General features: G+C 43.1%; 1 protein-coding gene across 1 annotated transcript in view; it reads right to left on the bottom strand.

Annotated features, from left to right (window-relative positions):
• The window catches only part of LOC126235248 (glutamate receptor ionotropic, kainate 2-like), a 309,725-nt gene extending 297,896 nt beyond the window's left edge, over positions 1-11,829 (bottom strand). Inside the window, exon 1 of the mRNA XM_049943979.1 lies at positions 11,734-11,829. The gene's annotated coding sequence lies outside the window, so the exon portion shown is untranslated. The remainder of the gene's footprint in view (positions 1-11,733) is intronic.
• Positions 11,830-12,547: the final 718 nt, after the last annotated feature.

Here is a 12,547-nt window from a genome sequence, read left to right as displayed (position 1 = left end):
AACTACCATTCCGCGTTCAAAATATGTTAATTCCTGTTGTGCGGTGATAATCACGTCGGAAACGTTCTACATCTACATCTACAGCTACATGGATACTCTGCAAATCAACTTAAGTGCGTTGCAGAGGGCTCATCGAACCACCTTCACAATTCTCGAATATTCCAATCTCGTATAGCGCGCGGAAAGAATGAACACCTATATCTTTCCGTACTAGCTCTGATTTTACTTATTTTATCGTGGTGATCGTTTCTCCATATGTAGGTCGGTGTTAGCAAAATATTTTCGCATTCGGAGGAGAAAGGTGGTGATGGTAATTTCGTGAGAAGATTCCGTCGCAACGAAAAACGGTTTTCTTTTAATGATTTCCAGCCCAAATCCTGCATCATTTCTGTGACACGCTCTCCCATATTTCGCGATAATACAAAACGCGCTGCCTTTCTTTGTACCTTTTCAAAGTACTCCGTCAGTCCTATCTGGTGAGGATCCCACACCGCGCAGCAGTATTCTAAAAGAGGACGGACAAGCGTAGTGTAGGCAGTCTCCTTAGTGGATTTCTTACACTTTCTAAGTGTCCTGCCAATAAAACGCAGCCTTTGGTTATCCTTCCCCACAACATTTTCTATGTGTTCTTTCCAATTTAAGTTGTTCATAATTGTAATACCTAGGTATTTAGTTTAATTTACAGCTTTTAGATTAGACTGATTTATCGTGTAACCGAAGTTTTACGAGTTCCTTCCAGGTATACGGAATCGATCTGAAATCCCTTGTCAATAGCACTCAGCACTTCATGTGAGTAAAGAGCTAGTTGTGTTTCACAGGAACGATGTTTACTAAACCCATGTTGACTGTGTGTCAATAGACCGTTTCCTTCGAGGTAATTCATAATGTTCGCACACAATATATGTTCTAAAATCCTGCTGCATATCGACGATAACGATATGGGCCTGTAATTTATTCTTGAATATTGGTGTGCCCTGTGCAACTTTCGTCGAGCGAATGGTTGTATATGATTGTTAAGTATGGAGCTAATGCATCAGCATACTAGGAAAGGAACCTAATTGGTATACAGTCTGGACCAGAAGCCTTGCTTTTATTAATTGATTTGAGTTGCTTCACTACTCCGAGGGTATTTACTCCTACGTTACTCATCTTGGCACCTGTTCTCCCATGAATCACCTTAGTACAATTGATAGCTCTGCCAATAAACTGCCTGTTTACATCTCGCGTACGCAATACCACCGCCATCTGTATACGTATATACATATCGGTATGCCGTGACTTGTATCACCTCAGTGTATTTTAACCTACTGAACAAATAATAATTTAATATATTCTTTTATTAGCATACTTACTTCATTATTTTCGTTGTCATCTTCATCGCAAGACTCTTTGGCCTCCCCATAGAACTCTCGGTATTCTTCTGATGGCGTAGCAAAATATCTCTGTAGTTTCTTTACAGTCCGCAGCTCGTGGTCGTGCCGTAGCGTCCTCGCTTCCCGCGGCCGGGTTCCCGGGTTCGATTCCCGGCGGGGTCAGGGATTTTCTCTGCCTCGTGATGACTGGGTGTTGTGTGATATCCTTAGGTTAGTTAGGATTAAGTAGTTCCAAGTTCTAGGAAACTGATGGCCATAGATGTTAAGTCCCATAGTGCTCAGAGCCATTTTTTAGTTTCTTTACATCGTCAGCTCCTTGACGCTCACATCGTGTCTATATTTTTTACGGATGATTCATCAATGTCGTTGAAAATATCTATGTTGATTTTCTGCATTTCAACAATGATCGGAGGGGAAAAGCATGTTGATTCGACTTTGCAGATGGCATTATCTTTGTTTCTTTGTATATAAAGAACTCTGGCTTCAGATATTTTGAATGGTAGCTGCCCATTTATTAATCTGTTACCACTGGTCCCGAAATCGTACACATGCCAGTCCTTGCCCAGAACAATACAGGTACAATGGTGGCTCAAAACCTGACGATAGCGTAACGGTAATGTTGTGGTTTCAAGTTTCGTCAATGCTTTTTTCGTGGTATCTAATACCCTACCAGGGGGCCATTTAAGTGTGACACCTGATTTGGAGGTAGTGAGCTACTTCGCCCAAACTAAAATGTCTACCACAAGCAATAGATGTACATATTTGGCAGAGCTCGTATTTTGTACCTGTCGAGTTTAGAAAAATTTCGCAGTTCTGTGGACAAGATTAAACAGGCAAATATTATGTTGTCATAAAAATCCTTGAACTACAGTGGGTACATCTCATTTTGAAGTGCACGAATACATATACATATACAGGGTGGTCCATTGATCTTGGCCGGGCTAAATATCTCACGAAATAGGCGTCAAACGAAAAAACTACAAAGAACGGAACTTGTCTAGCTTGAAGGGGGAAACCAGATGGCGCTATGGTTGGCACGCTAGATGGCGCTGCCATAGGTCAAACGGATATCAACTGCGTTTTTTAACAATAGGAACCCCATTATTATTACATATTTGTGTAGTACATAAAGAAATACGAGAGCAGTTCAATAAGTAATGTAACACATTTTTTTCTCGGCCAATTTTGGTTGAAAAAATCGGAAATTTCTTGTGGAATATTTTCAAACATTCCCGCTTCGTCTCGTATAGTTTCATTGACTTCCGACAGGTGGCAGCGCTGTGCGGAGCTGTTAAAATGGCGTCTGTAACGGATGAGCGTTGCAAACAACGGGCAGTGATCGAGTTTCTTTTGGCAGAAAACCAGGGCATCTCAGATATTCATAGGCGCTTGCAGAATGTCTACGGTGATCTGGCAGTGGACAAAAGCACGGTGAGTCGTTGGGCAAAGCGTGTGTCATCATCGCCGCAAGGTCAAGCAAGACTGTCTGATCTCCCGCGTGCGGGCCGGCCGTGCACAGCTGTGACTCCTGCAATGTCGGAGCGTGCGAACACACTCGTTCGAGATGATCGACGGATCACCATCAAACAACTCAGTGCTCAACTTGACATCTCTGTTGGTAGTGCTGTCACAATTGTTCACCAGTTGGGATATTCAAAGGTTTGTTCCCGCTGGGTCCCTCGTTTTCTAACCGAACACCATAAAGAGCAAAGGAGAACCATCTGTGCGGAATTGCTTGCTCGTCATGTGGCTGAGGGTGACAATTTCTTGTCAAAGATTGTTACAGGCGATGAAACATGGGTTCATCACTTCGAACCTGAAACAAAACGGCAATCAATGGAGTGGCGCCACACCCACTCCCCTACCAAGAAAAAGTTTAAAGCCCTACCCTCAGCCGGTAAAGTCATGGTTACAGTCTTCTGGGACGCTGAAGGGGTTATTCTGTTCGATGTCCTTCCCCATGGTCAAACGATCAACTCTGAAGTGTATTGTGCTACTCTTCAGAAATTGAAGAAACGACTTCAGCGTGTTCGTAGGCACAAAAATCTGAACGAACTTCTCCTTCTTCATGACAACGCAAGACCTCACACAAGTCTTCGCACCCGAGAGGAGCTCACAAAACTTCAGTGGACTGTTCTTCCTCATGCTCCCTACAGCCCCGATCTCGCACCGTCGGATTTCCGTATGTTTGGCCTAATGAAGGACGCAATCCGTGGGAGGCACTACGCGGATGATGAAGAAGTTATTGATGCAGTACGACGTTGGCTCCGACATCGACCAGTGGAATGGTACCGTGCAGGCATACAGGCCCTCATTTCAAGGTGGCGTAAGGCCGTAGCATTGAATGGAGATTACGTTGAAGTGTAGCTAAAAGATTGGGGAATAACCTGGTGTATTTCAATGCTGAATAAAATAACCCCTGTTTCAGAAAAAAATGTGTTGCATTACTTATTAAACTGCCCTCGTATGAATGTTTTAGTTGGACCTCTTTTTTCGCTTTGTGATAGATGGCGCTGTAATAGTCACAAACATATGGCTCACAATTTTAGACGAACAGTTGGTAACATGTAGGTTTTTTAAATTAAAATACAGAACGTAGGTACGTTTGAACATTTTATTTCGGTTGTTCCAATGTGATACATGTACCTGTGTCAAATTATCTTTTCTGAGAACGGATGCTGTTACAGCGTGATTACCTTTAAATATCACATTAATGCAATAAATACTCAAAATGATGTCCGTCAACCTCAATGCACTTGGCAATACGTGTAACGACATTCCTCTCAACAGCGAGTAGTTCGCCTTCCGTAATGTTTGCACATGCATTGACAATGCGCTGACGCATGTTGTCAGTCGTTATCGGTAGATGACGGTAGCAAATATCCTTCAACTTTCCCCACAGAAAGAAATCCGGGGACGTCAGATCCGTTGAACGTGGGGACCATGGTATGGTGCTTCGACGACCAATTCACCTGTCATGAAATATGCTATTCAATACCGCTTCAATCGCACGCGAACTGTGTGCCGTACATCCATCATGTTGGAGGTACTTTTCTGCCACGCAGTGAAACATCTTGTAGTAACATCGGTAGAACATTACGTAGGAAATCAGCATACATCGCACCATTTAGAGTGCCATCGATAAAATGGGGGCCAATTATCCTTCCTCCCATAATGCCGCACCATACATAACCCGCCAAGTCCCTGATGTTCCACTTGTCGTAGCCATCGTGGATTTTCCGTTGCCCAATAGTGCATATTATGCCAGTTTACGTTACCGCTGTTGGTGAATGACGCTTCGTCGCTAAATAGAACGCGTGCAAGAAGTCTGTCATCGTCCCGTAATTTCTCTTGTGCCCAGTGGCAGAACGGTACATGACTTTCAAAGTCGTCACCATGCAATTCCTGGTGCATAGAAATATGGTGCTGGTGCAATCGATGTTGATGTAGCATCCTCAACACCAACGTTTTTGAGATTCCCGATTCTCGTGCAATTTGTCTGCTACTGATGTGCGGATTAGCCGCGACACCAGCTAAAGTACCTACTTGGGCATCATCATTTATTGTAGGTCGTGGTAGACGTTTCACATGTAGCTAAACATTTCCTGTTTCCTTAAATAACGTAACTATCCGGCAAACGGTCCGGACACTTGGATGATGTCGTCCAGGATACCGAGCAGCATACATATCACACGCCCGTTGGGCATTTTGATCACAATAGCCATACATCAACACGATATAGACCTTTTCCGCAATTGGTAAACGGTCCATTTTAACACGGGTAATGTATCACGAAGCAAATACCGTCCGCAGTGGCGGAATGTTACGGAGGAGGAGGAGGAAATTAGTGTTTAACGTCCCGTCGACAACGAGGTCATTAGAGACGGAGCGCAAGCTCGGGTGAGGGAAGGATGGGGAAGGAAATCGGCCGTGCCCTTTCAAAGGAACCATCCCGGCATTTGCCAGAAGCGATTTAGGGAAATCACGGAAAACCTAAATCAGGATGGCCGGAGACGGGATTGAACCGTCGTCCTCCCGAATGCGGTAATGTTACGTGATATCACGTACTTACGCGTTTGTGACTATTACAGCGCCATCTACCACAAAGCGAAAAAAAGTGGTCCAACTACAACATTCATATTTCTTTAATTACTACACGAATATGTAATAAAAATGGGGGTTCCTATTTAAAAAACGTAGTTGATATCCGTTTGACCTATGGCAGCGCCATCCAGCGGGCCAACCATAGCGCAATCTGTTTTCCCCCTTCAAACTAGACGAGTTTCGTTCTTTGTAGTTTTATCGTTTGATGCTTATTTCGTGAGATATTTGGCCCGGTATCTATTAATGGACCACCCCATATAATGTGTGTGTGTGTATAACACATTTTTGCAAATTTTGTAGATGTTGAGTTTTGTGAAAAAGGTCCTCATTAATGTGAACACCTCCTACGAAATACTCCCAGCTACCTTGTGATAACAGTACAGAGCAAAGCACAATACGCAAAGTTTGTTCATACCAGACTCGATAGGGTTGAAGACCTCGTTGAATATGTATATCCATGGTGGTCCAGCTGAGATAATAGTGCTGTCGATTGGGCATCTGTCTGCTCACGAAAATACCAACTGTTTATCTGCTTCGAAACTCATTCTAAAGCACCTATCCAGTGCGGAGAATAAATCGACGTCGAAAAGTAAACAGTTTGTGGGGCCTCAGTATGTAATAGTCGCTATCGCCCGAGGGTCATGCTTCGATGAGGCCACCAAGAAGTGAGTAACATGCACCAGCCTGGGAAGAAACAGTAGTGCCCAGTGAGTCAACGCTTAGTGCGTTATTTACTCAGATAATAATAATTACGTGTGGCTCAATGGCCTCGCGTAAGTCTTTCACTTGGGCGTCACTCCGGCGACTTGCGATTCGCTACTCTACTTCAGTTATCCAACCTGAGGAGACGACCTACAGTTTAACGTCGAACCCGAACCATGTGTCATTTTTGGCGACTCCTCACATCGTTGAGAGGTGAGGGCTAGGTTAAAACGCAGTCTGAAAGATCCGTGGTCCGACCGGAAATCGATCACGTGACTCCTCGGTTTCCAAGCATCACTTTCCCACTAGACCAGCAGGCCCAGAAACAGTTCAGATAATTGACTTTAATATGAGGAATTCCAATTTCTATAAAATAATTCCATCTAAATAAAGATCATTTTGTTGCTCTTTCTCAATAATTGAAAGAAGTACACTAACTGCTACTATTTCAAAAACTGACCATTAGCACACTTTCTTTTTAGTATAGTAGCTATACTATTATCTGTTTGTGTGTGTGTGTGTGTGTGTGTGTGAGTGTGTGTGGATACGGTCTTTTTTAAGTCTGGTGAATATCTTTCGCCGTTGCTGCTTTCGGCGTTGCTAATCAGTTAGTGAACTCGAGCAGTACTGTTTCAAACATTATCCACAACAAATTAGTTTACTCAACTAAGTAATGATAGTTAGCTATTCCTGGAGACTGCATGAGGGCTTGAGTTTACGCAGGAAACACGTCGTGAATGCTAAGCTGTCACTGATATAGAAAGTGACAAGCCTGTTGGCCAGAGGCGGGGGAGGGGGGAGGGTTCAGGTAAGGACAGTCCATAAAATGGTGTCGGTAGATTTCCGATCGTGTGGTTTGTGAGCCATGACGTCAACATGGTGTTTCTGACCACAAATATTTTAGCCATTGATTTTCCGAACGTCGAATGAAGCCACAACATTGGAGAAGCCTGTGCTAACAATTTCGTAACAAGAACATTTCACATTTTATCCAGGCTGAGAACTGGGTATGCACATAGTTCATAGACATGTTCAAATGTTTTATTTTTTATTTCGCTTTTTTATTTATATATTTTTTCTTTCGAAAGCATTACTGCAGCAAATTATCACGTGTCTTGTCTGATTTTATGAACAATTTTTCACCCATTCTTTTGTAAGAAAGCCAAAGATTGTAAACATCTTCTTAAACCCCCTTAGCCGTTGTATATATTTTTATAATGTCTTTCAGCCTTTTGTCAAGATCCATGTACCTTTTATTCTTTTTTGATGAGGCATGCCAACGGAATTTTCTTTAATGTCAAATATAGCATTCACTCTTCCCCCTTCAGCTTGTTTATCAGAAGGTATACGTTTCGATGTTTTTGATTTATTGAGGATTTTAGTTTCCTGTGCCAAGCTTCGGTAGCATTTGAAAACATTTCAACATGTTTACTAGGATTTTCCATCCATTGATTATCGATATAGTCAGTGATTTTCATGACCTTTTCTCTATCGGGCATTTCCTCCATTATTACCAATGAAAAAGTCATCAACATTGTTCGGTGTACGATGTGCCACTTCAGCACACATGTGACAAAACAGTTGGACATCTTCTTTATCCCTGTGTTCGTCCGTTAATCCCCACTCTTTTATCTTCTTACATGAGCATTGGTTGAACTGCAAAGTTCTACCGGAAAGGGATGTTCTGAGGAACACTGTTTCCATAGCTCTAATTGTAGCCATTTCGAAGTCTTACACAGTAGTTTTCAATGACCATCCAGGCATCTCATTTTTCAATCCAGAAAACAGTTTTTCATATGTGTTTTGAATTTTGTCTGCGAGAAAAACAAATAAAACAGAATATACATTCGTCCCCTCTTCTTGGCTCCCGAAATCAACTGTATGGTGTACAGCTATTTGAATTGTTTCGAACGATTGTCAGATGTACCGTCCATATGACGTCCCCTTTTCACACACGATTTTCTCCGTTTCTTTTCAACCTCTCAGCCAAACACCAGGATTCTTTTGTCAGGAACAGACCCATCGACAGTTTTCAAAAAACTGTTACCTTCAGTTTGAAGCCATTTTGACTATTTTCGGACCGTGATTGTCTCAAGTAATATGAAAAGGTTTTTTGAAATCACCGCTACCAGTCAAAAACTTTGTCAACCATTGCATTACTTATTTATTTATCGACATGTTTCGAGGGAATACCTCATCTTTAGGCTAAATGGCATTACAAAACAACTTTACAATAAGGTCATACTGATGTTACATAGTCTTTTCGTAAATGCTGTGGTCACCCTGTGGAAGAGGAGAAAACTTAGTAAGAGGCGAAGTCACTTTGGAACCTTGACTGATGTTTGCACGAAACCATTACAAAACATTTTCGTGCAAACATCAATCCAGTTTCCAAAGTGACATCGCCTCTTACTAAGTTTTCTTTTCTTCCACAGGATGACCACAACATTTACGAAAAGACTATGTACCATCACGCCGGGTAATACGCCAGTATGGCGATGACGAATACACGCTTCCAATGTGCGTTCACCGCGATGTCGCCAAACACGGATGCGACCATCATGATGCTGTAAACAGAACGTGGATTCATCCGAAAAAATTACGTTTTGCCATTGGTGCACCCAGGTTCGTCGTTGAGTACACCATCGCAGGCGCTCCTGTCTGTGATGCAGCGTCAAGGGTAACCGCAGGCACGGTCTCCGAGCTGATAGTCCATGCTGCTGCAAACGTCGTCGAACTGTTCCTGCAGATGGTTGTTGTCTTGCAAACGTCCCCATCTGTTGAGTCAGGGATCGAGACGTGGTTGCACGATCCGTTACAGCCATGCGGATAAGATGCCTGTCATCTCGACTGCTAGTGATACGAGGCCGTTGGGATCCAGCACGGCGTTCCATGTTACCCTCCTGAACCCACCGATTCCATGTTCTGCTAAAAGTCATTGGCTCTCGACCAACGCGAGCAGCAATGTCGCGATACGATAAACCGCAATCGCGATTGGCTACAATCCGACCTTTATCAAAGTCGGAAACATGATGGTACTCATCACAACAACGTTTCACCAGGCATCGCCGGTCAACTGCTGTTTGTGTATGAGAAATCGGTTGGAAACTTTCCTCATGTCAGCACGTTGTAGTTGTCGCCACCGGCGCCAACCTTGTGTGAATGCTCTGAAAAGCTAATCATTTGCATATCACAGCATCTCCTTCCTGTCGGTTAAATTTCGCGTCTGTAGCACATCATCTTCGTGGTGTAGCAATTTTAATGGCGAGTAGTGTAATATGTCGCATGCAGCTGTTTGGCAAAAAATGTCAAGCTCTGACAAACATTACATACAGAGGTCAGAGATACGCTTCCGCAAGTGTCGTAATCCGCATTTGCATCCATTGATATTAAATTTCTTAGTCGTTTAAACCTGTTCTGTACTTCGGAGCTCTTTTCATTGAAACTCCCCTAGCCTAAAGTTTTGTCTTCCCAAGACATAGCTTGTAATTTACATTCTACGGATTAAAAACATAGAGACCGATGATGACCGTATTGTAGTACAATATAACCTGTCATATTCTTGATACGTTCCACAACTTGCAACTTTCTGGGGTTATTAGGATTACTGTGAAATGTTCTTCGGAACAATTGGCCAGTCGAATGGGGCTAGAAGTTGTTGTCACTTACTGCATACTGTTTAATGTCAGATGTACTTCAATTCAACAGCATGAAATCATGTTAACATAATATACTTGTCAATGTAATAGATTTTGAATTTTGTATTTGTATATATATGTAAGAGGGTCGTTGGTATATTTTGTGCTGCGCATTATTTGTGACGTTAGTGGTACATAAAAAAAATGTTAGACCATGAAGCGAAGTTTACAGTGCATATAGTGCCCTAGAAGACCCTTGAGGCAGCTTTGTGGCAGCTTATCCTAATTGCGTACGGTACCTGTTACACTGTAGACGAAACAGGAGTCAATCAGAAGTAAGGCAGCTGCAATACACCGGAATCAGGGTTTGCATGTAAGTATGGGGACAAACAGGAAGAAGGGCATGTCGGCACCTTTAGCCATTGCAGATGACAACAAAGCATCTACCCTCTTTACAACAGTGTGCGTCAAAACCAACATAGTGACACATCATCTCAAATGGGTAACAATAGTGACTTAAAAATTATCATTATCATCCTCATATAACACAAATGGACAAAATTCTTAGTACTGATACTGTCTTCTAGGCCTACAAAGATGTTTTTATAGCTAATATTTGAAGATTTACAAGAAAATGTGCATAAAAGGGCAGGATTTTATTCGCAAAGTAGTTATTAAAGCTGATATCCATGGCCGTATCTGTGCAGACCTCCAGTTATCTGAAAATATCCCTCTTTTTCAGGGTATTCCAAATATATCATTCTAATCACAAAGCTACATACTTGCTTCAAGGTCTTACTTCAGGAAAAAGCTACAAGCATTTAAGTGAAGCAAAACAATTCACTCCCCCCCCCCCCCCCCCACTTATCCCCCTGGGCGCGCGAGGTAGCCACGCGGTCTCAGGCGCCTTTTACCACCGTTCGCGCGGCTCCACCCGTCCGAGGGTCGAGTCCTGCTTCGGGCGTCGATTTGTGTTTTGTCCTTGGCGTAAGTTAATTTAAGTTAGATTAAGTAGTGTGTAAGTCGAGGGACCGATGACCTCAGCGGTTTGGTCAAATAGGAACTTACCACAAATTTCCAATTCCCCCCCCCCCGCCAAATTTAATTTTCCCAAACTGTACATTGTTACTCAACGAAAACCTTGTATTGATATCTTTGCAGCGTTTGTGAAATGTTAGGCATATGCACGCCGCATGAAAACTTAGTGGGCAAGAACTAATAGCAGAGTGAACAATGAACGTTGTGAAATTCCATTGGCCACTTTCCCCACATCAGATGCGCTGCCTCAATAATCTGGCTTATTCCATGTTACTCCTCGATTTCTTTTCGTCAGTAACAATGGGAACCGCTACGTGTAAGCGTCAGGTCAAACAGTGAGAATTGTGCTCTTGTGTTTGAAGTGGGCTTTACATTTTTCTGCTAAGCCACACTTTCAGAACTGAGTGTCAATGCAAGCTTCCAGAAATGTTACATGAAAATCTCAAAGATCTTGGACCTACATCGTTCCATTCACAAAACAAAACACAGATATTAAAGCAATACTCCCTCTTTTTCAGAACTGGACATTTGTAAAATGTTGGACAGATCTACGCCCCTTCGTAAACTTGGTGTGTGAGGAACAGTAACGGACCAAACATTGAGCCTTGTGGAATTCCATCGAAAATTTCTCTAGTGTCATCTATCTTCTCGCAAATTATCTGATTTATTTCAACTAACTGTCCACAGTTTTTAGTCTACAACGGAGAGACACGGTCGCTTCGTGGAACACACAACTGAAAAACAGTCTTTTCTAAATAAATGTTGTCATTTACACAGTGAATCGTCACACAGAATGGCACTGTTCGATTGATGGACAGGGTATTTCATTAGTGTAGAGGGGTTTACAAGAGAGAGACAACAAGTGGCAGTTGCAGTACCTGGTGGGAGACGCGACTGCCAGATACCGTAGCAAGCAGCAGGCACCAGGCTGTAAACACCAGGCAGCGCAGGTGAGCTGCGTCAGCGATGGCACTGGGACACACACCGACTGCCCGCCTCCTTACGCACGCCGTTCCAAATGCGCTATTATTAGCACGCGCCACACGCCCTCTGGCCGTATCACAAAAAAAGGGAACGCCAGTCTGGGGTAAGCAAAGAGAAAAGGCGCAGTCAGCTGGGCCTGGAGAGAAAAACATTGCAGCTATACCCACTTGTATGACGCACACGTGGTGTGATACCGGATGAACACTTACTGTAACTGTCTGCCATAAAGTCTATAAACTGAATCGTGTCTTACAAAAATGCACTAATTTTTTTTCAGAAAAATGAAAATAAAAATGGTTCGAGGTTTAGTATAGTCCGCCTCCGATTATGATCCGAACTCCAGCTTCCGGCACGTTGACTGCGCCCTGACAGTGGCAGACACACATGATCACCAGTTACTTCTTTCTCCACGGAACACCAGACAAAATACTACTCATCCACCAGAGGTACTACGCCGATGTCACGTAAAACTCCCTCTAGCCCTGATAATGGCCTCAATTTGGCGAAAAAGAAACTTAGCGAGTTACTCAAGGTATGGCATATGCAGCTACGCAATTTGTTGATGATAAGGTCCCATAGAGCTATCAAATTGCGAGGGTGCTACATTTCCGTGGTCTGTGGTTGTTGCAGAAGCATACTACTTGACATCTCACGGTGGCTACTGATGCTCATGTGGTTCACAACAATGTCACGGCTACAGCATTCCCG

This window comes from Schistocerca nitens, chromosome 2 (genome assembly GCF_023898315.1).
Source record: "Schistocerca nitens isolate TAMUIC-IGC-003100 chromosome 2, iqSchNite1.1, whole genome shotgun sequence".
In the NCBI taxonomy this organism is placed as follows: Eukaryota; Metazoa; Arthropoda; class Insecta; order Orthoptera; family Acrididae; genus Schistocerca; species Schistocerca nitens.
Note: the sequence above shows the minus strand (reverse complement) of the source record. Positions and strands in the feature narration are given on the sequence as shown.